Here is a 27,735-nt window from a genome sequence, read left to right on the forward strand (position 1 = left end):
TAAATTATAGTTCTCCCCTGCAGAATGTGATGAGGGGCCTCTGAGTCTCCCATATCTGACAGATATTCATTGACCTTGGACTGAATGGGGCCTTCTTGAAGGGTTGGAGCCCCCTGGTGTGTTGGGGGTTCCACGGCAGGGGCTGCAGGGGACTGCGTTACGGCCCTTACCTCTTTGTGTGCCTCCAGCAGGCCGAAGAGGGATCCATTGGCATACTTGTGAACTGGCAAGCATGCTGGGACTTTTAGATCTATATATATATATATATATATATATATATATGATGATTCCAGAATGCATCTTGATGTCGGCAGGAAAACCAAGGAGCAGCAGGAAGTTCTTTTTGTGCCATGGGGCAAGGTGACAACTAATAAAAATGTGCAATTATTTCACATTATTTCAAAGATAATTTGTAGACATAATGTGAGCAGAGTGTCATTAGTCTGCCCCCATATTGCGAACAAAGAGGTGCTAAGTAAAGAAGAAGCACCATTTTAAATCTGACCAAATGGGGCCAACTGCACCATTGGATTACAATCTGGCACCACAACATGGAAAGCTGCTGCTATGCACATTGTTAACGTTTAATCTGGGTACTATGGAATTAGTTAAAAAAGAAACAAGTGATGTCATAGACATGAGAAGCATCCCCTTGGTGGTTTGCAAGATGACTCAAATGGAGATGGAGCCAAGGATTGCTTGCAATCTCCCAGAAAGGAACTAGCCAGAGCAGTCCCTGAATGCCTAGACTGGGTAGACACCGAAATAAAAATTAATGACTGATGGTGTGAAAGACTTCGGGGTATATTCACAAGAACGTGTGCTAAACATCACCAAAAAATGCTAACGCAAATTTACACACCGCAGCCTATCGCGGGAAAATAACTCCGTGTTAACGTGGAATTCACAACACGGCGGTAGCATGTGATAGTCCTCCAAAAATGCGGCCAATGTCCGCGATACAACCACCCCGACGGAGATAAAAACACAAACCACAACACCAGAAAACTTGCAATGAGCCCATTTGCGATGAGGAAAGCAGGGATAAGCACTGCCAGTACCGCGAAACACACGGCAGGAGGGAATAAGCACAACAAAAGCCTGAAAAAGTAAGACAGACCAAACAGAAAACAACAGCAAACAACAATGGAGGTAACCCGAGCCAGCAGACAACCCCACCAAACCCATTGGCAACAAACTATTGTACATGGCAGGCCAACTTGGACAAGATGAATGCAGCCTGAGAGCGGAGGAGGACAATGGCAGAAAAACAGAACTCCAGCAATGATGTGAAAGGCACAAACAAGCAGAAACACGCCAACAACCAGAAGGCAGCAATGCACACCGGAGGTGGGAGTCCAGCGCCACACCAGGAGCTGGATGACATGGAGGAAATGGTGTCCACCACATCAGTCTGGAGATGGTGGCGGGACTCGGGGACCGGAAACTGCACCAAACAACAGACACAACAGCAACAGGGAGATGAACCAGCAGGGACTGGGGGATGGGGGGAGATGCATTATATACTAATATAGCTCAACAACAGGCAATAGAAGCGGTAGCTACTCTCCTAGGCAGAACGCCTGGTGAGAGGCCCGATGCATTTATATTAGAATGCCTAGAAATGGTGTTGAAGAATAATTACTTTGAGTTTAAAGGTAAGATGTTTCACCAAATCAGGGGGACCAGTATGGGGGCTTCTTGTGCCCCAAGTGTGGCTAATATATATATGGGGGAATATGAATTAAAGCATGTTTTCAACGAAATGGCCCCCTTCAATGAGAATGTCCTGAGGTGGCACAGATTCATCCACAATATTTTTTTTTTGGCAAGGAGATGAAAGCAGTTTTTCAATGTTCATCGAATGGCTTAATGCCAGCGATGACAATTTGAGATTTACAGGTCACAAAAGTACGGAATTCTTGGACATGGTGATCTATGGTGAAGCAAGAGAAATCCAAGTGAATTTCTTCCGCAAACCTACAGCTAAGAACACGATCCTATCACATGACAGTTACCACCCTAATTGTCAAAAAGATTCTATTCCTTTTGGAGAATTCCTAAGGATTAGAAGAAACTGTTCCAACATCAAAGACTATGGCACGAACGGAGAAGAATTCAAATTAAGATTACAACAGAGGGTATACCCTAGACGTCTGATCAGGACAGCCTACAAAAGGGCGCGTTATTACAACCGTGAAGCTCTCTTGGCAGGCAACATAGGCCCTAAAAATGATAAAATGGTTTGCGTTATAAACCATTCACCTTTGAACCATAAAGTAGAAAAGTTGCTGGATAAAAATTGGCATATTTTAAATACCAACGATGACCATGAAGCCATTCAGAAACCCATAATTGCCTATCGGAGAAATAGAAATCTTAAGGATAACTTGGTGTATACAAGGGAAAGACTGAATTCACAAGAGAAACAAACTACGATCACAGGTCCCCCCATCTTGGGAAATCATAGATGTGGCACATGTGTTGCATGTGACACTGCAATTGTTACCCAATTTTGGGAATATCAAGGAAAGAAGGATAGACTCAGGGACTTCACAAATTGTAGAAGCCATTACCTAGTCTACCTTATCCTCTGTCCTTGTCATAAAGGGTATGTGGGAGAAACAAGTCGAGAGTTTAGAACTCGGTACCGCGAACATAGATCAGCTATTAGAACCCAGAAAACCCTGTCGCCTATGGTCCAGCACTGTATCGACCTAAACCATAATGAAAATGAGCTCAGATGGCTCATCTTGGAAAAAATTAAAGGTATCCCAGGAAAAAACATCGATGATGTACGAAAATGCTGGGAAACCTTTTGGATTTATACTTTTAACTCTGTTAAAAATGGCCTGAATGAAGAGACAATCTGGCACAAGGATCTACATAGATCCCACACTAAAGTCAGAAAGTCCAGGTATTACTATGAGGGGTCTGCATAGATATCCATGATACACAATATTTATGGATGTCTTTAAACTCCCTAAGATACCCATACCCCAAAATATATTTGCATACCCACTTTAATAATGCCTACATTAGAGATATCAATAAGTGGTAATACACACAACTACTGAAGAACTCTGGGAGAGGTTCAATTAGGAATCACAGAGAGTGCCCTACATATTCATATATCTAGACAAGATAATTTCAATAGGTTAGGGCTGCTCGCTGTCCCCCTGCGAGGTACTGTATCCTCTACAGACATATTGCATACGAGACTTGAAGGGTAATTATTCCCCTATGGCACGTGTTAATAATTCAACATATTGACAATAAGATCATGGAATGCACAACAAGGAGGCATGTATGAAATGTTAGTGCAATTGGGAGTGCTCATATGATAAGATACAGTATCTCTAGTCACGATTAAGTGAGTTCGATCTAGTAACGAAGGCAGTGGTGGCCAGATATAACACCTTTCCAATATGGCGCTCCCACAAGTATACCTAAATGATGTCACTGCAAATGCCGTTTACGCATAAACTGGGAGTCCACTACGGCCTCACATGGAGTATAAATTAGAAGCGTGGAGAAAACATACCGCTAATAGACGCCCAAAGAAGTAGGAATCGCCGAAAGAGACTGCCAAACGGGAGGTAAACCATGTAGACAAACCCAAAAAACTGTTACACGTTTGTTTGCTCGCCAATGGGTCGTGATATGGGGCTGTAGTGTACTTAAGATATAGGGACAACATAAGATTAATAGTCGCTGTAAGATCCGAGTACGCTGTGTTTTGTTGTAATTATTGAACAGCGACCCGCATTAGGGACGGCAACGTGTTTGTTTGCCAATGGGCCTTTATATGGGACTGCAGCGCTTTCTAGATATGGGAGCTATATAGTAATAACAGTACTTGTAAGATCCGAGTAAGCTGGGTATTGTTTTAATTACTGAACAGTGACTTCAATTAGGGATGACAACTATAAAACTTAGATTGCTCAACACTGGCCGTACACAGACTACAGGGTTGATTTTGACGAATAGGTATCGTCATATATATAGGAGACTAGTGTACCGAACATAGTGCCTCATGGGCAGTCTAAAAATCCCTTGTCTTTAAAAAATTGTTTTTCTTTGTAGAACGTACGGTGTCCTGCCCAAGGAATAAGATATATACAGAGAGGCCATGTCCCGGGAGCCATAAAACCTATAAGTCATTGACTAAATAACGAAACAATCTACTCTGGAGAATGATAAACTAGAGGTATGTAGCGCAACTATGTAGTTTTCCATGCTGCTTAATGAATAGGGTCATATCATCTTAATGCTAATAACAAGCATAAATAGATGGATAAGGTTATTTTAACCATTGCGCTCTTTTCTCATATATAGAAATCATAATTAAGTAAACATCTATTGAGACCACTCCGAACAATATATCGAACAGCGGCGTCAAGGACAATGAGGATTACGATTTCTGATTAAAACGAGCATATTTATAGGTACGCCACTTTGTACTATATCGCAGTACACCTCATTGGAAGAGTGCGTATAACGCCAACACGAGGCATACATGGACCAGGTTACTATAATTATGGCATTCTTTGCCCTAAATATAGAGACTATTTGGAAGAGAGCCTTCATTGTACCTAACCACAATACCAGAGAACCATAAACCACTGGGCGGAGCTTATTACTATTAGGACCCCACATACATCAGGAGACCGAGAAACAAAGGTAATGACTTTTACTATTAGGAAATAAGCTAAAGGCTTATAACCCATGAATACTACCAATATGAGGTAACTGACAGACTCTTTATCTTCGTCCCTTACTATTCTGCGGATAATTGAGAGACTTAATTCCGTGAAAACAGTTCCTATAGAGGCATAGATATAATTGACTGTCTGCATAGTGTACCAGCGTGCCCTTAGAAATTTCCGTATCCAGTAGTCACAGGTAATCAGTAATATGCCTCACTATAGACTACTAGGAGCATGCTTTTTAACTAAGGAAAGGGAGATTACCTAACAAATGAACAAACCAAGGATTGTTCCTTTTCCTTTCTTTTGTTATTATTTTTTTTTATCAAAACCTTTCTTTAGAAACACTGTCTTTGTTTGTATTGTAATAAATATTTTTGTTTATAGTTCACTATATACAGCACCACCACTTCGGAATAATGTTCATGATGTCTTCCCCTTTCTTTTTCGTCCAAAGGTGTTCAGATCTTTCCCACATGTCTGTTTTAGAATGCTCTGACTAATTTCACTTACAGGATGATATTTTTATGAAAATGCTTATAGGTGGCACATTAGCTTGTTTTATATATACACATACATAAGGGGAAATGTAAGATATCTCCTGGGGCTTTTGTAAAAGAAGTTAAGTCTAATTATTCCCTTTTTTTGTTATTGTTACAGATCTTTTCTCCCCTCCTTCCACCCATTATAAACTATAAAATAACAGGTCCTGAAGAAGATGGTTTAGAAATGTATTCATTCCATTGAAACGTGCGTCGACCAGTAAGAGTGAGACACCCCAGCTATCAGCACAGCAATCGAGGGACAATTTTATCACCAGGATTTTTCCCATCTGTGCATGCAATGTTGTTCTGGGGTGTAGAGTGTGTGTGTACTGTGTGCAAGTGTTGTGGTTGTTGAGTAGCGAGAGGTGTGATTGTGTGTGGGGGTGTGTACATTCATATTTTGTAGATAGCTGTGACTTCATAGATGTTGACACTTATTGTGTTATATGTATAGTTGAATAACGAAGATAAAAAATGGTGATATTAACTGTAAAAAGTCATATGTTCTTTTATATTTGAAATACTAGACAATAAAGTAAAATAATAATAAAGTAAAATAATAAAAAAAGAAAAAATGAAATAAAATTTGTAAGAAGGACTATTTGGTCTGTGTGGAGAATTATGTTCTGTACACCCTATCTTAGAGCTTTGAGAAGCCATTAATTAAAGAAATGTAGGTCTAGAGGGATTACTCTGTTCATAACTTTGATTTCTTTGTTCCCCCGTTCCCTGACCTGTTTAATTATTCTATTAGGGGGGTGCCTTGCTAATTCCGGACGGGGGGAGATGGGCACAATGCACACATGCACAACTAAGCACAGCACAACTGCAGACAAACCATGCCCAAGAGTAACAACACCAACCAGGAGCACATGTCACACAACCCGGCAATGTCACACCACTGAACAAGCACAGAAGTGAAGACAACACCACCTGAAAGGGAGAAGGGTGAGCCAAATCAGAGCTGAAGGAACATCTCACACACAATGCAGCACATACACATAGGAAGCAGAGCACCCCAATATCCAACACAATGTGGTACAAAAACAAACTTGTGCGCAACCAAACACAGGACACAAGTGCACCCGCCTGTGGCCGGTAAACGGCCATACGCATCTGGCAAAGCATGAAACAGGGACATGATAATGCACAAGTACAAACACACAGTCCTGATGGGGTAGCAATGCACGTATGGCAGGGAGCCAGAGAGTCCGTGACACACACATTGGCATACAAATGGCATATAAATCGAGACACAACACAGTTGGTGACAAGTGAAAGTGCGGAAACGTTATCAACAAGTGCGAGTCAGTACGGCCAAGAGAAGTGCCACAATACGCAGACAAATGCAGCAGCATGTCTGAATGAAGAACGTAGGAAAGCGCCCATGTCCACCTCGGGGGAGTCCCTCACCAACACAAGTTGGTGCCAACCCGCGTTGGTTGTCCGCGCCTGGAACATGAGTCCTGGCCAATGCAGCCATGTCCACTGTCGTCTCGGGACATGTGACCATATCCAAAACATGCAACCATCTGTTGTGACAAGTGCAATGGCTCACATCCAGTTGTGGCTGCAAGTACCTTGTCACTTGTCCATGAACGCGAGTGCAGCTGCGTAGGCCAACACCTCCAATGAGCGATCGTCGTCCACCACATCTGACATGGCGTCGACGTAATCCATCAGCTGACCTGGACAGATGTGCTGATTCCAACCACTGGACCCAATGTGCACCAAAACCCAATCGGGTAGTGGCTCAATGTGCTCACTGCACATGACGACTCGTGCAATCTCCCAGGTCCAGTTTCTAGCCTGCATGCCAAACATCCATGCATGCCATAAGCGGTCATCCTGGTCGTGGGCCAACAGGGGGCGCACACACATATCGTAATCCAGGTCAGCTACCGTTATGTTGGAGAGGCAGACATCCGTGGACCACTCGAATATGCACGAGCGACAATGCAACACAGGCTGCACGCAGGTGACATGCGCAAGGCGGAAGATCAGCCGGTAACAGATCCGGAGCACTGCCAGCGGCAGTGCCCCCAGTACATGCAGCAGACGTGCCCGGTACAGCTCCACATGAATGGAGTAGACCATGTGTCTGGGATGCTCTGCGATTGCGTCAGTGGCTCTGCTTGAAGCGGCACTGGCATGCCCTGAGACAGTCCTGTGGATAAAATGGCAAACCTCGGTGCAATGAGCAGTGTCTGTGTGCAACGGATGCAGGCCTTGGGTGGGATGGGAGTACGTGTTAAGGCCATTTCACGCACGCCAACTACGACCAAGGACTACTGCGTGTGGGATGTGTACACATTGGTCTCACGCCGGGCAGTGCATAGTGTGGGAGTCACAAGCAAATGCTATTGTATCTGTCAGGAAGTTCCTGCTCAGAGCTGCAGATGTGCTACCACCTGATAGTACAGACAAAGGACCTTTCATCCTACAGTAACTTCACCAGCTGCATGCATACAGGAGACGTACAGAGGCCGGTCATGGGTGTGGTGGGACATCTGCGACCCTGGGAATCATGGAGGATATGCGCAGCACGATGCACATGAGCGGACTCACTGTGTGTCACGTTGCCACACAGCTGCTCTTCACTGCCACGTGCACCCACACTTGTGTGCGCAGGCTGCATCACGTGAACTCCTACGGGACACCATTCTAATGCCTGTCAGCGCATGTCCTGTGCCATGCCAACAACACCACGATTCTGGCCTTCGAAGGTGTGCGCCCACTTGGGTGTAGGCCAATGGTCCGGGCAGGGCGGATACAGGTGTCCAGCCCATGGCTGGCTGGGATCGCACTGCGAATGAGGCCAGGCAACAGACTCATGCATCTGCAAGACTGTTACGCATCACACCTGGCATGCATGTGCCTAGACCCCGAGCGTTCTTGCGCTCCTAAATGTCCTCGTACCTGTGGGCCCGCCCTCCTGGTACATGCCACATTGCAACATCGTATACTGTGGCCCTGGTGGCGACAACACCCCAAAAAGGAGACACACTTTCTGCACTTCCTGCACCGGGCCAGGTTCGGACCACGCCCTGCCCCCCCTGCCGAACCAGCACACGCAGCCTGTGCATGCAGGGGGGCAGGTGCAGGGCTACATGTCCAGGGTCACTGCCAACGCTGAGGTGACATGGCAACGTCTGCAGAAGACAGCACACTGTGAAGTTGCAGGGCCCGTGCCCATCAAGCTGACACAATGAACATAATAATAATAATAATAATAATATGAAATTTATAATGCGCTCAGCTTCCCCAGGGGCATCCCGGCGCAAAAGACTTGAAGGAGAGACACCGCTAATCACTGCTATGGAAACAGGTGGGTCTTAAGAAGTTTCCTAAATGGTAGGATCTTGGGCTCTGAGCGAATCTTGAGGGGCAGAGAGTTCCAAAGAGAGGCCACCTGCACAGAAAAGCGCCTGCCCCCAGAACGAGCTCTTCTTACTCTCGCTAACTGCAGAAGATGTTTTTGGTCCGAGCGCAGCAGACGTGGGGGTTTGTAAGGACGGGCCATATTAGCAAGGATGGGGGGGCCTTTGCCATGTAAAATTTTATGGGCTGTACATAGCGCTTTAAATTTCACCCGCTCCTTCACGGGGAGCCAGTGAAGCGCTTTGAGGGCCGGGGCAGCAGACTGCCTTCTGGGAACATCCATAAGGACTCTCGCAGCTGCGTTTTGCACCTGTTGGAGGGTTTTGAAGGTCGCTTCAGGAGCACCGAGAAACAGCGCATTCCCATAATCAAGCCTCGAAAGAATCAGGCCACGAATCAACAGCTTCCTTGCTGAATCAGGAAGCAGAGGTAGCACCTTTCGGGCTGATCTCAGTAAACCGAAACAAACCCCTGCGGTCTTCCTGGCATGAGTCCTGAAGGACAGGTCTTCTTCCAACCATACTCCCAAGGACTTGATCTCCTTCTTGGGAGATGGAGGGTCACCAAGAGACCGGGGCCAGCAGCTAGCAATAATGGAGGGGCTGGGGTTGCCCAGGAGCATCAGCTCGGTTTTACCTCCATTAAGCTTTAGAGCGGAGATGGACATCCAACGAAAAACATTGGCAAGGCAGTCGTGTAACACGACTGCCTTGCCAATGTTTTTCGTACGGACACACTTGCTCAGATGGTGTGAATGGCTACGGACACGTGCGCACGGCCACGTTTATTATCAGGCACACTTACCGAGTGACACCTGTGTTGGATGTGTGTGGGATGTGTGCACACCAGCCGGCAAGGGCTGCCTGGTGCAGTCAGAAATCGACAACAGTGTACATCGTAAAGGACACAACCATTCAACCATAAAAGCCCCATGATTTGTGCTGCACAGTGCCCCGGATGCACAGCGTCCTGTATGGGCCTTCCGCCACGGGGCGCTGACTTGTGGTGCACTGGGGCAGGGTCACGGGTGCAGAGCAGGTTCACGGGATGACAAGGGGCCTTGTCGTGGAGTGTGTTGATGGATAGTGGAAGGTGTACCTACAGGGCAGGATGCAGAGGGCAGGCCCACGCTGATACAGTCACTATGGTGGAGATAAATGGAACAGACACCAAGTCCGGTCCAGCCAGAAGAAGATGCAGAAAACCACCAGGCCATGGGACCTGATGCCACCAAGGTCCAACCAGATGGTACCCATGACTCATTGCGCACAGAGTTAGAGACACCAGTGCAGTTAGGGGATGCCGCCTCCAATGAGACATGTCCAATGGTGTGGATTCCTCCACATCTAACCCAAAACACAGTTCCACATGTGTGACCAACTGGACCGCAGTGTAGGCCTGAGGCAGCGGTCAGCACGGGCCATTCACTGAGTGTCGCCGGCATAGGTTGGATGGTCCCACCGGCCTGCATAGTTCAGATTCAGTGGCACCACGGGACACAGACTTGCGATGAACAGGGTTGATGGCACCTAGTCAGTTGTTGATAGTGTTCGGTCACCTACGTGACTGTGACCCAGCTTTCGTCCGGACTGAGCCACATCTTCCTCTTACTCCTTCCCGTGCGACCACTGGTGTGGACTCTGCCATTCGTGATTCGCAACTAGTTGGGTCCTACTGGTCTGCAGGGTAGCCTGGTCCCTCATTCACGTGTCGCCGCTGGCGTTGAACAGGGTTAGTGGCACCAAGGGTCGCCGGCTGGCGTTGAACAGGGTTAGTGGCACCACGTGTCGCAAGATGCCCATAAGGAACTATGCTTCACTGATCGGGGGGTCTGGTGCTGTGGCCCCTGCCCCGGCTTTGGGGTCACTGCCATTCAGGACTCAGGACACAGTTTCACATATGGGACCTACTGGGCCGAAGAGAACACCGGTGTAGTATGTGAATGAGGAAGGAGTAATGTCAACCAGCGTCGGGTGGCCAGCGATGGTCTGAAGAGGCTGCAGAGGTCACAGAACTGGTGCTGGGAGCTTGCACTGGCACGTGGTGGACCCTCCTTGACACACGCCGGTGTCGGCAGGTGATCAGTGTGGCCTGGCTGCGCAGGGACGGGCCTGACGGGTTCAGGATCCAGCGGGCCGGGGCACGGGATCGCAGGCAACTCCGCTCACGAGGATGGCGTCGGCCTCGTGGTGTGTTGAGAGGCGCCACCCTGGCAGAGACATTGGGCTTTCCGGAAGAGGACCACTCCCAGGGCTAGGTGCTTTTTATTCACACCCCAAAGCTGACCTGGCGTACGCCGGGCCATCCCACTCCGCTCACGCTCCGCCCACTGGCTGGTGTGACATGGTTGCGTCCCCTGTCCATACACCAGAGGTGTATGTCGCCATGGATATGGGTGTGTTCTGCATACTGCGGTCTGTCCTGCACATCTCCGCCACTCTTGGCATTGTGTGCTTTCCCAGTCATGGTTCTCCTGCCTCCTTCACACATTCGGCTAGTGTGTGGCTGAGGTGCCATGCCATTGATGGCTCATGTTCACGGCTTGCCCAGGTTACCATTGTGAGTTGTTCTGTCGTGTCTGGTGGGTGGGCATGTTGTTTTGCATGTTGGTTTTGATTTTGTGACGTTTGCATTGCCAGAGTTGTGAGTTGCATGGTTGTGTAGTTGAGGTGAGTGGGGTGTTCATTTGGAACTTGCCAAGGGGCTGTGCATTTCCCTTGGTGCCATCCTGGGGACGCTGATTGCTGATGGACTGTCGGAGAATGGAGGAATTGTGCACACTGGCTGGGTATTTGGAGGCGAGATTGGTGGAGGTTCCACGGTGTTCAGTTGTTGTCTGCACATTGATGTGAGATGTGTGCTATCTGTTGCGGTGATGGCGTGCTGTGTCGGCAGGGGGCACAGGTCTGACATGTGTGCTGTGGATTGCCCCCAACACATGCGTGCATCCAGCTATGGCGTATGGGCCTTGCTTGGTGTCCAGCGGATCCTGTGAATTGTGTTGGACGTATAGGGACTGGGGTAGCAGACTGATGGTGATGTCCAGGACAGGTGTGAGGGACTTGGATGAGGCCGCCAGCAGCTTTGTGTGGGGTGGGATGTTGGTTGTCTGCTGTGTAAATGCCGTCAGCCTGTTGGGCGTTGTTGGTCAGGATGTGTACGATGGTTGTCCTTTTGAGCCTGTAGTGGGCAATGACATTGTCAGGTGTTGGGTCTGGTTGGCTGGTGCGTTTCCTGGGGGTCAGCTGTCTTTGTCTGCGCTGTCTGTGTGGTGGTCTGGGGGGGGGGTGTTGCGGGTGGCGTTTGGGGTCCTGGGGTGGTGGCGGTGGGTATTGTGGACCTCTTGGGTGTCAAGACTGCATGACCAGTGGCTCCATGGCATCAGTTGCCCTTCCGATGTGGCTGTGGGCTGTGCTCCCTTTTGTGGTGCAGGCTGTGGTCCGACTTTTCACCAGGTCAGAGCAGGTGTTATTTTCCTGCTGCTAACGCGCCTTATCGCCTGTTTTGTGTTCTTATCTCAGTTCTGACTGTTGTGGAGTGGTGTTGTCGCGGCTTAGGGCACGGGAACGCCTACTCTGCATCTCATTAGCGATAGTTGCGGGGGTCTTCTGTGGTGATGTTTTTTGCGGCTGCTATCGCGGGTAAACTGGTGCTGTGGGATGTTAACACCAGCTTGTGAATGGGGCGATAAATTTATCACAACTTTGGCTGCGATAAAGTGCCGTTAACTTGGCGATAGCTCCTTGTGAATATTCCCCTTCATGTATAGATTGAAGTATTAACAAACCACTCGCAATGGACCGCACTCCGCTAGCCCCTCCTCCGGGTCGCTTCCCTTGGGGCGAGCCGGAGGAGGGGCTAGCGGTGTGCGCTCCATTGCGGTTGTTTATAAAAATGGCTCCCTCGAGCTTTGAGCTGACGAGCTCCTGGACGACGCACCTGCGTGCCTGTGCGGGCACTGAGGCCTTTGACGGTTGCTTGGCGGCCCTCTCTTCCACCCCTAACTATTTTCTCTACTGAGGAGGGAAGTTATCCCGAAACCCGAGCCATGTCTCGGGCGATATTTTAAAACCCGGGACATGTATCGGGTCTAGAGATCAAACAAGTACTTACTTGCACCCACTGGGGTGAACCACTCGGGAACTTCATGTACCAGCTTCCCTTGGGGCGACCCGGAGGAGGGGCTAGCGGTGTGCGCTCCATTGCGGTTGTTTATAAAAATGGCTCCCTCGAGCTTTGAGCTGACGAGCTCCTGGACGACGCACCTGCGTGCCTGTGCGGGCACTGAGGCCTTTGACGGTTGCTTGGCGGCCCTCTCTTCCACCCCTAACTATTTTCTCTACTGAGGAGGGAAGGTATCCCGAAACCCGAGCCATGTCTCGGGCGATATTTTAAAACCCGGGACATGTATCGGGTCTAGAGATCAAACAAGTACTTACTTGCACCCACTGGGGTGAACCACTCGGGAACTTCATGTACCAGCTTCCCTTGGGGCGACCCGGAGGAGGGGCTAGCGGTGTGCGCTCCATTGCGGTTGTTTATATAAATGGCTCCCTCGAGCTTTGAGCTGACGAGCTCCTGGACGACGCACCTGCGTGCCTGTGCGGGCACTGAGGCCTTTGACGGTTGCTTGGCGGCCCTCTCTTCCACCCCTAACTATTTTCTCTACTGAGGAGGGAAGTTATCCCGAAACCCGAGCCATGTCTCGGGCGATATTTTAAAACCCGGGACATGTATCGGGTCTAGAGATCAAACAAGTACTTACTTGCACCCACTGGGGTGAACCACTCGGGAACTTCATGTACCAGCTTCCCTTGGGGCGACCCGGAGGAGGGACTAGCGGTGTGCGCTCCATTGCGGTTGTTTATAAAAATGGCTCCCTCGAGCTTTGAGCTGACGAGCTCCTGGACGACGCACCTGCGTGCCTGTGCGGGCACTGAGGCCTTTGACGGTTGCTTGGCGGCCCTCTCTTCCACCCCTAACTATTTTCTCTACTGAGGAGGGAAGTTATCCCGAAACCCGAGCCATGTCTCGGGCGATATTTTAAAACCCGGGACATGTATCGGGTCTAGAGATCAAACAAGTACTTACTTGCACCCACTGGGGTGAACCACTCGGGAACTTCATGTACCAGCTTCCCTTGGGGCGACCCGGAGGAGGGGCTAGCGGTGTGCGCTCCATTGCGGTTGTTTATATAAATGGCTCCCTCGAGCTTTGAGCTGACGAGCTCCTGGACGACGCACCTGCGTGCCTGTGCGGGCACTGAGGCCTTTGACGGTTGCTTGGCGGCCCTCTCTTCCACCCCTAACTATTTTCTCTACTGAGGAGGGAAGTTATCCCGAAACCCGAGCCATGTCTCGGGCGATATTTTAAAACCCGGGACATGTATCGGGTCTAGAGATCAAACAAGTACTTACTTGCACCCACTGGGGTGAACCACTCGGGAACTTCATGTACCAGCTTCCCTTGGGGCGACCCGGAGGAGGGGCTAGCGGTGTGCGCTCCATTGCGGTTGTTTATAAAAATGGCTCCCTCGAGCTTTGAGCTGACGAGCTCCTGGACGACGCATCTGCGTGCCTGTGCGGGCACTGAGGCCTTTGACGGTTGCTTGGCGGCCCTCTCTTCCACCCCTAACTATTTTCTCTACTGCGGAGGGAAGTTATCCCGAAACCCGAGCCATGTCTCGGGCGATATTTTAAAACCCGGGACATGTATCGGGTCTAGAGATCAAACAAGTACTTACTTGCACCCACTGGGGTGAACCACTCGGGAACTTCATGTACCAGCTTCCCTTGGGTCGACCCGGAGGAGGGGCTAGCGGTGTGCGCTCCATTGCGGTTGTTTATAAAAATGGCTCCCTCGAGCTTTGAGCTGACGAGCTCCTGGACGACGCACCTGCGTGCCTGTGCGGGCACTGAGGCCTTTGACGGTTGCTTGGCGGCCCTCTCTTCCACCCCTAACTATTTTCTCTACTGAGGAGGGAAGTTATCCCGAAACCCGAGCCATGTCTCGGGCGATATTTTAAAACCCGGGACATGTATCGGGTCTAGAGATCAAACAAGTACTTACTTGCACCCACTGGGGTGAACCACTCGGGAACTTCATGTACCAGCTTCCCTTGGGGCGACCCGGAGGAGGGGCTAGCGGTGTGCGCTCCATTGCGGTTGTTTATAAAAATGGTTCCCTCGAGCTTTGAGCTGACGAGCTCCTGGACGACGCACCTGCGTGCCTGTGCGGGCACTGAGGCCTTTGACGGTTGCTTGGCGGCCCTCTCTTCCACCCCTAACTATTTTCTCTACTGAGGAGGGAAGTTATCCCGAAACCTGAGCCATGTCTCGGGCGATATTTTAAAACCCGGGACATGTATCGGGTCTAGAGATCTGTTAGAAAAGGTAGACGGACCGGGAGGGTCGGCCGGGGTCAGGAGGAGAGGTCTCCGGGGAGAGCCGTCTCCAGTGATCGTACAGACAAGTAACTTCCCCCCCACAGACAGATATCACACACGGATAAGGTTCAGTGTTCTTTATAAGCACTTATTTAAGGTACGGTTGGATGGTACAAGGAGGTCTGGACTCAGGGGTCCCCTCGATTATAGTCTCGCAAGGTAGGGAAGGGGGTAGCGGGACAGTCTATTTACCAATCAGGTAGTTCGGATGAGATGATGATGAGCTCACAATCCTCGAGCTTGGTGGTACGGGCCGCGGCAGCGCCAGCAGGTCCCGGTGTGGATGGTCGATACAACGGGCCGCGGCAGCGCCAGCAGGTCCCCGGAAGATATACGGTCCGCGGCAGCGCCAGCAGGTCCCGGTGAGGATGGTCGTTACAACGGGCCGCGGCAGCGCCAGCAGGTCCCAGGAAGGTGACTGTTGCAGAAGGCCGCGGCAGCGCCAGCAGGTCCCGGTGAGGATGGTCGTTACAACGGGCCGCGGCAGCGCCAGCAGGTCCCAGGAAGATGAATGTTGCAGAAGGCCGCGGCAGCGCCAGCAGGCAGGACGATGGTTCACAAGAGCGGGCTACGGCAGCGCCAGTAGACCGTCCAGGTTGAGTTCACTCGGTGTCTCTCGACTCCAGGATACAACTGCCTTCCTGCTCCGGAGCTGCCTCAGTTATAGGGCTGGTGCCCTTTGATGTCCGGACCCTCGCACTTGGAGGTCGGAGGGTCCGGGATGAAGGTGTCCAGACACCCAGCAGGGGGTGGAGCCAGTGCCTGGGGGAGCTGGGGGCGATCGGCACCTGGCGGGGGAGAGCCCTTGACACTCCGTTCTCCCATTGACCTGCCAAGTGGTCCGCTCACCTCCTGGGTGGATGGTGGTGCCGGGATGTCGGGGCCGGCCAGGCCCGGGGTTAGGGTCGAGGGGAGGCCAGGCGGCCGCGTGGTGCAGGGCCCAAGATGGCGGCTTGACCCGGCCGGGGAAGCCGGTGGGGCTGGACCCCGTGATGAGTAAGGGTCCGAGGGCAAAGGGTCCGTCGGGAGACGGAGTACAGGTGCTTGTCGCGGGGTTATGCCCGGTGGGCCGGAGTCCGGGCCCTGTCGAGCGGGGAGGGAGCAAGCCGTCTGTGAGGCCTGTCCAACATGCGTCCCCCCCAGCTGAAGGCGGGGAGAGTCACCCATCTCCTTGGGGACTCTCTTCGTCGAGGCGGAAAAAGCGGGACAGGCCATCCGCGTTGGCGTGGTCTTGGCCTGGTCGGTGCTCCACGGTGAAGTCCATTCCCTGCAGGGAAATGGACCAGCGCAAGAGTTTTGGGTTCTCCCCCCGCATCTGCATCAGCCATTGCAGGGGTCGATGGTCGGTTTGTACCCGGAAGTGGGTACCGAAGAGATAGGGTCGGAGCTTTTTGAGGGCCCACACTACTGCAAATGCCTCCCTCTCGATGGTGCTCCAACGCTGTTCTCGGGCCAGGAGACGTCGACTGATGAAGGCCACCGGCTGGTCATGACCTTCGGGGTTCAACTGAGAGAGGACGGCTCCGATGCCGTGGGCGGAGGCGTCGGTCTGCACCACAAATTCCCGACTGTAATCGGGGGCCTGGAGCACCGGGGCGGTGCACAGGGCGGCCTTCAGCTCCTCGAAGGCCGCTTGACAATCAGGAGTCCAGTTGACCCGCTTCGGTTGCTTCTTGGATGTGAGACCCGTGAGGGGCCCCACGATGCTGCCGTAGTCCTTCACGAACCGCCGGTAGTAGCCGGTGAGCCCCAAGAAGGCTCGGACCTCGGTCTGGGTGACGGGGGGCTGCCAGGACTGGATGGCAGCAATCTTAAGTTGTAGTGGGGCCACCAGCCCGCTCCCCACTTGGTGCCCAAGGTAGGTCACAGACCCTTGGCCAATCTGGCACTTGCCGGCCTTAATGGTGAGGCCGGCCCGCTGGAGGGCTTGTAGGACCTCTTGGAGGTGACGGAGGTGGTCGGACCAGTGGCGGCTGTATACAGCGATATCGTCCAGGTAGGCAGCGCTGAATTCTTCAAGCCCCGCCAAGACCTGGTTCACAAGGCGTTGGAACGTGGCGGGGGCATTCTTCATGCCAAAGGGCATGACCTTAAATTGATAGTGGCCATCGGGGGTAGAGAAGGCTGACCGTTCCTGAGCCCTGGGTGTGAGGCCGATCTGCCAGTAGCCCGCCGTTAGGTCGAAGATACTAAGGTAGCGGGCGGCCCCCAGCCGGTCGATCAGCTCGTCTGCCCGGGGGATGGGATGAGCGTCGGTCCGGGTGACAGCGTTCAAGCCCCGGTAGTCGACGCAGAATCTCAGTTCAGGTGCGGTGCCGGGGGCAGCGGCTTTGGGAACCAGTACAACCGGACTGGCCCAGGGACTGTCCGAGGGCTCGATGACCCCGATCGTGAGCATCTTGGCCACTTCCTCCTGTATGCAGGCCCGTACCCGATCTGGTACGCGGTAGGCCCGGTGCCGGACAGGGGGACTGTCCCCGGTGTCTACGTCGTGCAAACACCAGGGGGTGACCCCGGGGGTGAGGGAGAACAGGGCAGCGAACTGCAGCAGGAGGTCCCGGCAGTCCTGGCGTTGCTCCGAAGTGAGGGCGTCAGAGAGCCGGACCCCGTCCACGGAGCCGTCCTTCTCCTGAGTCTTCAGGAGATCCGGGAGGGGCTCGGAGTCTTCTTCTGTGCCACTGTCTGTAGCCACCAAGAGGCTCAGTTCGGAGCGCACAAAGTGTGGTTTGAGCCGGTTGGTGTGGAGGACCCGAAGGGGGTTCCGGGAGGACCCCATGTCGATGAGGTAAGTGACGGGGCTTTTGCGCTCGACCACTTTGAAGGGCCCCGTCCACTTATCTTGCAGGGCACATGGTTCGGTGGGGGACATCACCCATACTTGCTGCCCAGGCTCGAATTCAACGGAGGAGGCATTGTGATCATACCACCTCTTCATGTCCTCCTGGCTGGCCTCGAGGTTCGCCTTGGCCATCTCCCTGAAGCGCCGGGTCTGGTTTCGTAAGGCCAGGATGTATTTGAAGACGTCTGGAGGGGTCGTTAGGGGGGCCATCTCCCAACCTTCCTTGACTAGGCTGAGGGGCCCCCGCACAGGGTGCCCGTATAGGAGTTCGAAGGGGCTAAACCCGAGGGACTTCTGGGGAACTTCCCGGTAGGCGAAGAGGAGGCACGGGAGCAGTACATCCCACTGGCGACGGAGAGGCTCTTCCAATCCCCCAATCATCCCTTTGAGAGTGCGGTTAAAACGCTCCACTAGTCCGTTCCCTTGGGGGTGATAGGGGGTCGTGAATCTGTAGGCGACCCCGCATTGTTGCCAGAGGGACTTCATGTATTTGGATATGAAATTCGTACCCCGGTCGCTGACGACTTCTCGGGGGAAGCCTACCCGGGAGAAGATCCCCATCAGGGCCCGGCCAACCACCGGAGCGGTCACTGTCCGTAGGGGCACCGCCTCGGGGTAGCGGGTGGCATGGTCCACTAGTACCAAGATGAACCTGTGTCCTTGTGCTGTGCGGGGGTCCAGAGGTCCCACAATGTCTATCCCCACCCTCTCGAATGGGGTGGTGACCACAGGGAAGGGTTGTAGAGGGGCCTTCAGCTTCCGGCCACTCTTCCCGCTGGCTTGGCATGTGGGGCAAGATCGGCAGTGGTTCAGGACGTCATTCCTCATTTTCGGCCAAAAAAAGTGGGTCACCAGGCGACTGTACGTTTTGTCCTGGCCCAGGTGTCCAGCCAGGGGGACATCGTGGGCCAGGTTGAGCAGAAAGTCTCGGAAGCGGAGCGGTACCACCAGAACTCGACCGGCCCCCAGCTCGGCGATTCTTTGCTCGCTGTAGAGCAGGTCGTTATCCCAGTAGACCCAGTGGGTTCCGGTGGTGTCCCCGGCGTTTTGAGTGCTGGCTTGTTGGCGGAGTCCCTCGAGGGAGGGACAGGTCTTTTGTTCCTGGCGGAACTGTTCTTGGGTGGGCCCCCCTTCTTGCCGCCACTGAGCCAGATCCGGAAGGTCCTGGTGTGGCGCGTCTTCTTCGGTAGTCGGGTCCGGTAGGTCGGACTCGCCGTTGTCCTCTACAGGGGCAACCGGGGGCGGAGGTGCTGGCCATTCGGTTTCTTCTGATCGGGGGGCGGCCCGGGCGGCCATGGATCGGGTGGTTATGCAGGCCCAGTCCGGGAGGCCCAGCATCCCCAAGTGCTCTCTTCTCTCGACGGTGGCCCACGGGGAACTCTCGAGGTCATTCCCCAGGAGGCAGTCCACGGGGGCATCGTCCCGGACCGTCACCTTCAGTAGGCCGGAGACCCCTCCCCATTCAAACGGGACGCAGGCCATCTTACACATGCTCTCAGAGTTGTCTGCCGAGCGGACGGGGCAGAGAATGTTCGGTAGGATCTGCTCGGGCTTCACCAGGTGACGGCGGACGGCCGTCACGCTGGCGCCGGTGTCACGCAAGGCCTCGGCTCTCTGTCCATTAATGGTCACCCACTGACCGTATTTTCTGGTGTTGGCGGGTAGGAGGGCCCGCGGAACCATGTCTCTTCCCCCTAAGCATGCCAGGACCATGGCGGCCGGTTCCCACCCTTGCTGGGCCGGCTCATACTCTTCGGGTCCCTCCGATGATTGCTCTTCCCCTAGGGCAGCGGCAGCTACCTGGCGGGGCTTGGGCGTTTGGTTTAGCGGGCAGTTCGGATCATTGGCGTAGTGGCCTAGTCGCTGGCACCGGTGGCACGTGACGTTGGCTCGGTACCCAGGCCGCAACGGGGGGTTGCCCCGGCCGGCCGGAGCCGGGGTGCTGGCCACGGGTGTTGCGGGCAAGGCGTCTCTCCCTCGCCCCTGGCCCCCTCCTCCTCCCCGAGGACGGTGCTGGCCTTGGTTGTTTCTGTTCTGTTCGTGTGGCCCCCTCCGGCCCACTCGGGTGCTTTCCCATCGGTCAGCTTCGGCGGCGAGCTGCCGGGGGTCAGTCAGCTTACTGTCGAGTAGGTGCTGCCTGAGCTCGACGAAACAGTTGTTGGACAGGTGCTCCCATACCATAAGGTTGAAGAGTTGTTCGTAGGTGGTGACCTGACTTCCCTTGATCCAACCCTCGAAGGCCCGGCTGAAATAGTTCACGTACTCTACCCAAGTTGTACCTGGGATCCGGGTGCAATCTCTGAACCTCTGGCGGTACATCTCGGGCGTGAGGCCGTAGCGGGTGAGGAGGGCAGCCTTCATGTGGTCGTAGGACGACATTTGGTGATCGGGGAGCTGCAGCAGGGCATCGCGACCCTCGTTGATAAATCTCCCCCAAAGTCCGGCTCCCCAATCACTCCGGTCGATCCGGTGGGAGGTCATTGCGATCTCATAGGCTTTAAACCACTGTTGTATGTCGTCTTCTCGGACATACTCGCGGACCACATCCTTGGGGATGTGAACTTTTTTCTCAATTGGCCCCGGGGTGTGTGGTCGCTCAGGCACCCCCAGTTCCTTATTCTGTTTGCGCAGTTCTATTTCCGCCAGTCGGCGCTCGTGCTCGAGCGTTATTTTTTTCTCTTCCAGCTCTCTCTGTCTCTGCTTTTCCTCTCGTTCCTCTCGAAGCCGCATATGCTCGAGGTTGAGTTTCTGTTCAGCTAACTTGAGTTCCCCATCCATCTTGAGTCGTGCCATCTCTAATTCGTGTAATCTGACTCTGTCTCTTTCTCGTATCTCCTCCTGCGAGAGGCCCGTTCCCCGCTCCTCGGGAGCCGTGGTGTTCCCCTCTGGTGTGATGCTGTTTTGGTCTGGTGCGACGCTGCTTTGGTCGGAGGGTCCTGCGACCCCAGTTTCTGTCCATGACTCAAGAGCGCGCTTTAGATCATCCTTGGTACTCAGGCCGGTGGTAGCAATGCCAAGTTCTATGCAAAATTGTCTCAGTTCGCGGTGGTTGTATTCTTCTAATTTCTCCATTTGGAACTTCTCGGTGGAGCTGCTAACTTTGGTCGACATCGTGCTTTGTCGTGGGGTGAGCTACTCTCTGTACGATTACGCGTTGATTCGGATCGCGCCGCTGGCCACCAATGTTAGAAAAGGTAGACGGACCGGGAGGGTCGGCCGGGGTCAGGAGGAGAGGTCTCCGGGGAGAGCCGTCTCCAGTGATCGTACAGACAAGTAACTTCCCCCCCACAGACAGATATCACACACGGATAAGGTTCAGTGTTCTTTATAAGCACTTATTTAAGGTACGGTTGGATGGTACAAGGAGGTCTGGACTCAGGGGTCCCCTCGATTATAGTCTCGCAAGGTAGGGAAGGGGGTAGCGGGACAGTCTATTTACCAATCAGGTAGTTCGGATGAGATGATGATGAGCTCACAATCCTCGAGCTTGGTGGTACGGGCCGCGGCAGCGCCAGCAGGTCCCGGTGTGGATGGTCGATACAACGGGCCGCGGCAGCGCCAGCAGGTCCCCGGAAGATATACGGTCCGCGGCAGCGCCAGCAGGTCCCGGTGAGGATGGTCGTTACAACGGGCCGCGGCAGCGCCAGCAGGTCCCAGGAAGGTGACTGTTGCAGAAGGCCGCGGCAGCGCCAGCAGGTCCCGGTGAGGATGGTCGTTACAACGGGCCGCGGCAGCGCCAGCAGGTCCCAGGAAGATGAATGTTGCAGAAGGCCGCGGCAGCGCCAGCAGGCAGGACGATGGTTCACAAGAGCGGGCTACGGCAGCGCCAGTAGACCGTCCAGGTTGAGTTCACTCGGTGTCTCTCGACTCCAGGATACAACTGCCTTCCTGCTCCGGAGCTGCCTCAGTTATAGGGCTGGTGCCCTTTGATGTCCGGACCCTCGCACTTGGAGGTCGGAGGGTCCGGGATGAAGGTGTCCAGACACCCAGCAGGGGGTGGAGCCAGTGCCTGGGGGAGCTGGGGGCGATCGGCACCTGGCGGGGGAGAGCCCTTGACACTCCGTTCTCCCATTGACCTGCCAAGTGGTCCGCTCACCTCCTGGGTGGATGGTGGTGCCGGGATGTCGAGGCCGGCCAGGCCCGGGGTTAGGGTCGAGGGGAGGCCAGGCGGCCGCGTGGTGCAGGGCCCAAGATGGCGGCTTGACCCGGCCGGGGAAGCCGGTGGGGCTGGACCCCGTGATGAGTAAGGGTCCGAGGGCAAAGGGTCCGTCGGGAGACGGAGTACAGGTGCTTGTCGCGGGGTTATGCCCGGTGGGCCGGAGTCCGGGCCCTGTCGAGCGGGGAGGGAGCAAGCCGTCTGTGAGGCCTGTCCAACAAGATCAAACAAGTACTTACTTGCACCCACTGGAGTGAACCACTCGGGAACTTCATGTACCAGCTTCCCTTGGGGCGACCCGGAGGAGGGGCTAGCGGTGTGCGCTCCATTGCGGTTGTTTATAAAAATGGCTCCCTCGAGCTTTGAGCTGACGAGCTCCTGGACGACGCACCTGCGTGCCTGTGCGGGCACTGAGGCCTTTGACGGTTGCTTGGCGGCCCTCTCTTCCACCCCTAACTATTTTCTCTACTGAGGAGGGAAGTTATCCCAAAACCCGAGCCATGTCTCGGGCGATATTTTAAAACCCGGGACATGTATCGGGTCTAGAGATCAAACAAGTACTTACTTGCACCCACTGGGGTGAACCACTCGGGAACTTCATGTACCAGCTTCCCTTGGGGCGACCCGGAGGAGGGGCTAGCGGTGTGCGCTCCATTGCGGTTGTTTATAAAAATGGCTCCCTCGAGCTTTGAGCTGAAGAGCTCCTGGACGACGCACCTGCGTGCCTGTGCGGGCACTGAGTCCTTTGACGGTTGCTTGGCGGCCCTCTCTTCCACCCCTAACTATTTTCTCTACTGAGGAGGGAAGTTATCCCGAAACCCGAGCCATGTCTCGGGCGATATTTTAAAACCCGGGACATGTATCGGGTCTAGAGATCAAACAAGTACTTACTTGCACCCACTGGGGTGAACCACTCGGGAACTTCATGTACCAGCTTCCCTTGGGTCGACCCGGAGGAGGGGCTAGCGGTGTGCGCTCCATTGCGGTTGTTTATAAAAATGGCTCCCTCGAGCTTTGAGCTGACGAGCTCCTGGACGACGCACCTGCGTGCCTGTGCGGGCACTGAGGCCTTTGACGGTTGCTTGGCGGCCCTCTCTTCCACCCCGAACTATTTTCTCTACTGAGGAGGGAAGTTATCCCGAAACCCGAGCCATGTCTCGGGCGATATTTTAAAACCCGGGACATGTATCGGGTCTAGAGATCAAACAAGTACTTACTTGCACCCACTGGGGTGAACCACTCGGGAACTTCATGTACCAGCTTCCCTTGGGGCGACCCGGAGGAGGGGCTAGTGGTGTGCGCTCCATTGCGGTTGTTTAATAACAAACCACCACCATCCAACTCAGGGCCTCATTTATGTATTTTTTACCATAGGGTAGCGCAGCAGGCATTGATGCCGCACTGCTCTATGGCAAAAGAAAAGGGCAGGAATGTGCTGTATCTATTTCCCCTGCACCGGCGCACAATGGGCTGCCGTGTGCCAGCGCAAAAACTTTTACACCATGGTGCAAGGATGCCTGTGTTGCAGAGATAATTATTTTTGTGCAGGAAGGGAAACCTTCCTGCACAAAACTAATCAAAAGAGGCTTTTTCCTCTTTCTATGTGTGCTGCACACATAGAAAGAGGAAAAACGAGGAGGGAGGTGTGAGTTTTTGGAGCCGCCTCAGACTTACAATTTCTCGTTAATCTGGGGCAGTGTCAAAAAGCCATGGATGTTGATGGGAACGTCCCCTGCAACACCCATCGAACGCCCCTTTCATGCAATTTTCTGAATGAAAGGGGCACATATTTATAAGGCCATGAAAAGGCATGTACGATGGCGTTATAAATATGACAGTGGTGCATTGCGCCACCGGAACGTCAAAAAAGTGACGTTCCGGTGGCGCACAAGTGCCGGTAGTGCCTCATGAATGAGGCCCTCAATTCTGAGCTCTTCCATGGCTGAGACTACCTGTCAGAAAATGGTTAGGCATCAACACAGTTTTAGGTGAATCTCTACTGAACTCATGGAAGCTATATCCCAAGCAGTGGAGAATTCTGCCAAAAGATGCCAATTAAGTTCATGCAGTAGTTGGGAACATTAAAGTTAAAAAAAGCAATAAAATGCGCAAACCAATCCAGGAAAATCAAAATTAAAAAGAAGTAGAAACATTTTTTTAAAATGGTTTAAATCAGGCTAGGGAACTCCAATATATAGATTTCTTAAATTTTAAGGTAAAATTATCAAAATGAAAGGCCTACAGGAAAAATGGATATATCACTGTTAATCTATACGCATGTGCAAGAAAAGGCCACCAGAGGGTATGCTCACACCAGAAACAAAATGGAGGAAAATTACCAGCACTCTGTTCTGCCACACAGAGAGGGGAAGGCCACGGCAGTGTCAATAGTCATCCACACTGCTTTGCCATGTGAATATCAAATGTCTCAACTAAAAAAGCAGTGGGCCGCAGGGTGAGTGAGCGACAACACCAAGGTTCAGGATGTGCTTTTCCTATGAGGGGCAGGGTCAGACTGATTTGTCTTAAATCAGAGTCTGATTTAGAGTTTGGCGGACAGTTACTCCATTGGGTTAACGCCTCAAGGCTACTCAAGGATCGCCAGCCCGATTTTGAGTTAGGCCTACCTCAGGTTTTAACAGATGCAGTAATATTTACTCCATCGGTGTTAAACTTCCTTCAAAGGCCCAAAAGAGTAGGAGCTTCGGAAGTAAGTTATTCGACCGTCCCGCTCTATTTTGAGTGGATGGCTTTTTTTTACTGTCCGTCACCTCCTGATATATCCTCACCGAGAGACCTTAAGAAATGAAAAATGACCCCCCACGTCAGCGGAAAAAATCCCATTGTGTGGGGGGGTCATTGTTTTTTTTATTTTTCAAAAGCAAGCTCTTACTTTATAAGTTTGTTTTTGAAAAACAAAAAACTTTGGAAAAGTTTGATGGCAGCAATCATGTTTGATGGAGCCATGCGTCAAACGTTTCCTTTATTGACAGGAACTGCCATCACAGTGGTTCCTGTCAATGTATAGAGATGTCTGTGGGGCTGGTGGGCATCCTAAAATTTGATAGACAGAGTAAAGGCAGGGTGGCATATGTAAAGTCCTCCACCACATTGTCTGTCTTTGCTCCATCTGCCAAACCATAAATCAGGCCTTGTGTCTAACTTAGCACAATGGGTGCAAAACAGTGGTTTGGAGTGGAGGTTGCCAATGGTTAGACTCTTTTCAAGCATTCTTCCCATCCCCTTTTGGCACTCCTGCTTTCTATATAGATTTAATCTTATTTCTTTTTTCTAGGATCTGTCATTTTCATGTGTGGATTAGTTATAAATTATTGGTAAACGGTTTTTCACGTCTGTGTTTGTGCCTACCTATATGATAGGTCCAATTTGCATGGAATGCATAGAAATTGGAATGTGTTGCAACTTTATTTTATATTTGTTAGTATAATTATGTTTGTGAATTGTTTGTCTAGTTTGTTCAATTATGTCATGTGTATTTATGTGGTCTATATATGTTTATTTATGTAGTCTTTGTGTGATTATTTTCAGCCCTGATGAAGTTCCTTTGTAACATGGAATGAAATGTGTTGGCTGGATTTTAATGTGTATTTACATATCACTAATAAAGAGGATGATGGAATAATAAAAATTGAACATGGACTTCTTTCCTGGTGCACCTTCCTATTGTTGAAAAACCTTTTGGGTGCTTGATTGCCAGTAGTAGGCATGCAAACCTGAGATTGTACACCTTTCCATACTTACTACTGCCAATACATCCATTGATGTGAATGTATGACGTTGCAACGCATACATTTACTACGCGGTATTTTACATAGCGTTCGTTACAATGCAAGTCGTTATAACGACTTGCGCTGGAGGGCACTGGACATAGGAATAGTATGATTTACTATTCCAACCCCAGCCTATGTAACAGTAGGGAAGGTGTTGGAATAGTAAATCATACTATTCCTTAGCTTAGAGCGCCATCCAGCGCAAGTCGTTGTAACGACTTGCGTTGTAATGCCCGCGATGTAAACATACCGCGGTGTAATGACCGCGTTGTAAAGGTCGTTCACCATTGAATGCATCCATTCAAAAAGTACTTCTATGGGTGTAGATTTGCTACTTTTTTGGTACACCAATCACTATATATATTTATATATTGGTCCAAAAAAAGAACAAGATAAAACGTTTAATGAAATCAGGACAACAAGAAAAAGCGACACAGACATCACAAACCCAATTGAGGGCTCCTAGACTCAGCTACTAAGCCAAGAATGTATTTATTTGTGGGAAGTCACAACCCAAACATCCCCCACCCCCGAAGCAACACCCCTATTCATTGCTTTCAATCCTCCTTGTGCTGTTCTGGAGGACTACAGTCACAGCTCCAAATGAAAGACAGGACTCCCTGCTCATTCCTCCTGCTATAACTAAGAGTGTCGAAAGTTTCTTGATGCACGGAATGTCACTCCTGGGTTCTCCTATAGCCTTCAGGTCATATTTCTAGGCACTAGTTCCCTCAAGTGCTCTCTCAGGATCCATACCCATGTAGTCAAATAGGCCTTCTTCAGAGAAGGGAGCCCTGATGAATGTTGTGCACTGTAGCAGCAATGGGAGGAAAGCTGTTCCAATCAATGGATGCCAGCAGAAGTTAGGAGTGCTTCAGTTTTCTTTCTCCAGCATTCACACAAAATCTTAGTTTTTCCATATGTTGGTTTTCAGGTCCAGCAATATTCCAATGAGTGCTGGTGAGTTACCTGTCATATTATGTGTACTAGCCAGTGATTGTACAATTCACTATATCTGATCCTGGCAACTTTACCTGCAAACCCCAGTCTCATTTGCATGACTTCCTTACTTAGTTTACTGCAAACCTTTAAAGAGTCTGACATCCAAATTGGCCCTAACCTTCCTCCATCCACAAGAACCTTTCCTCCCAGGTAGCAACTCCCATATGGAATAAAGTATCCATCCTACTCCCAGTTTTAGAACAGTTTTTTACTCCAGCTGGGAGCACAAACAGACAAAGTCTAGTGTGGCTTTGTACATGAAGGGTGTTAGTTTCCTATTAACCAATTTGCGATTTCCACCTCAAAGGCTGCTAAGGTTCCCCTTTGTATGTGCCTTTTGTCCTACGCCATTGATTAATCCCTGCTACATAGTGTCTGCTGATATTACTTCCGCCTTTCTGCTCACAGAAGTTAGCACATTGTCTTCCAAGAAGCCAGTCATTAATAGCCAGTCTTAGTTATCCATTTCAGTTTCTGGGAAAAGCTAACTGCTTTATAAATAGTTTGTATGTATGTATGTATGCATGTAATATTTCTATGACATGAGCCTAGCCAAAAGGCAGTGGGGCACTGTACTGTGTCAAAGACAAGCATAAAGTTAACAAGTAATAGAAGAGTTAGCTAGTTTGAAGACTCTTAATGACCTTTGATATAGTATTCTAGTGGGCTCTGAGGCAGCAAAAAGTACAAATTTAAGAGTTGCTTCTCCACTAAATGTATCAGAAATCTACTTTCACCACTGAATTAGAGTTTTAATACCAAGTGGATAATCACTTTGAATGAAAGTTGTATTGTTTCCCCTGGAAAAGTTATATAAATTAGGCTTTTATTCATTACCAGGCCTGCTCATGGAAAATAATTTTTAAC

This window comes from Triturus cristatus, chromosome 9 (assembly GCF_964204655.1).
Source record: "Triturus cristatus chromosome 9, aTriCri1.1, whole genome shotgun sequence".
Taxonomy (NCBI): domain Eukaryota; kingdom Metazoa; phylum Chordata; class Amphibia; order Caudata; family Salamandridae; genus Triturus; species Triturus cristatus.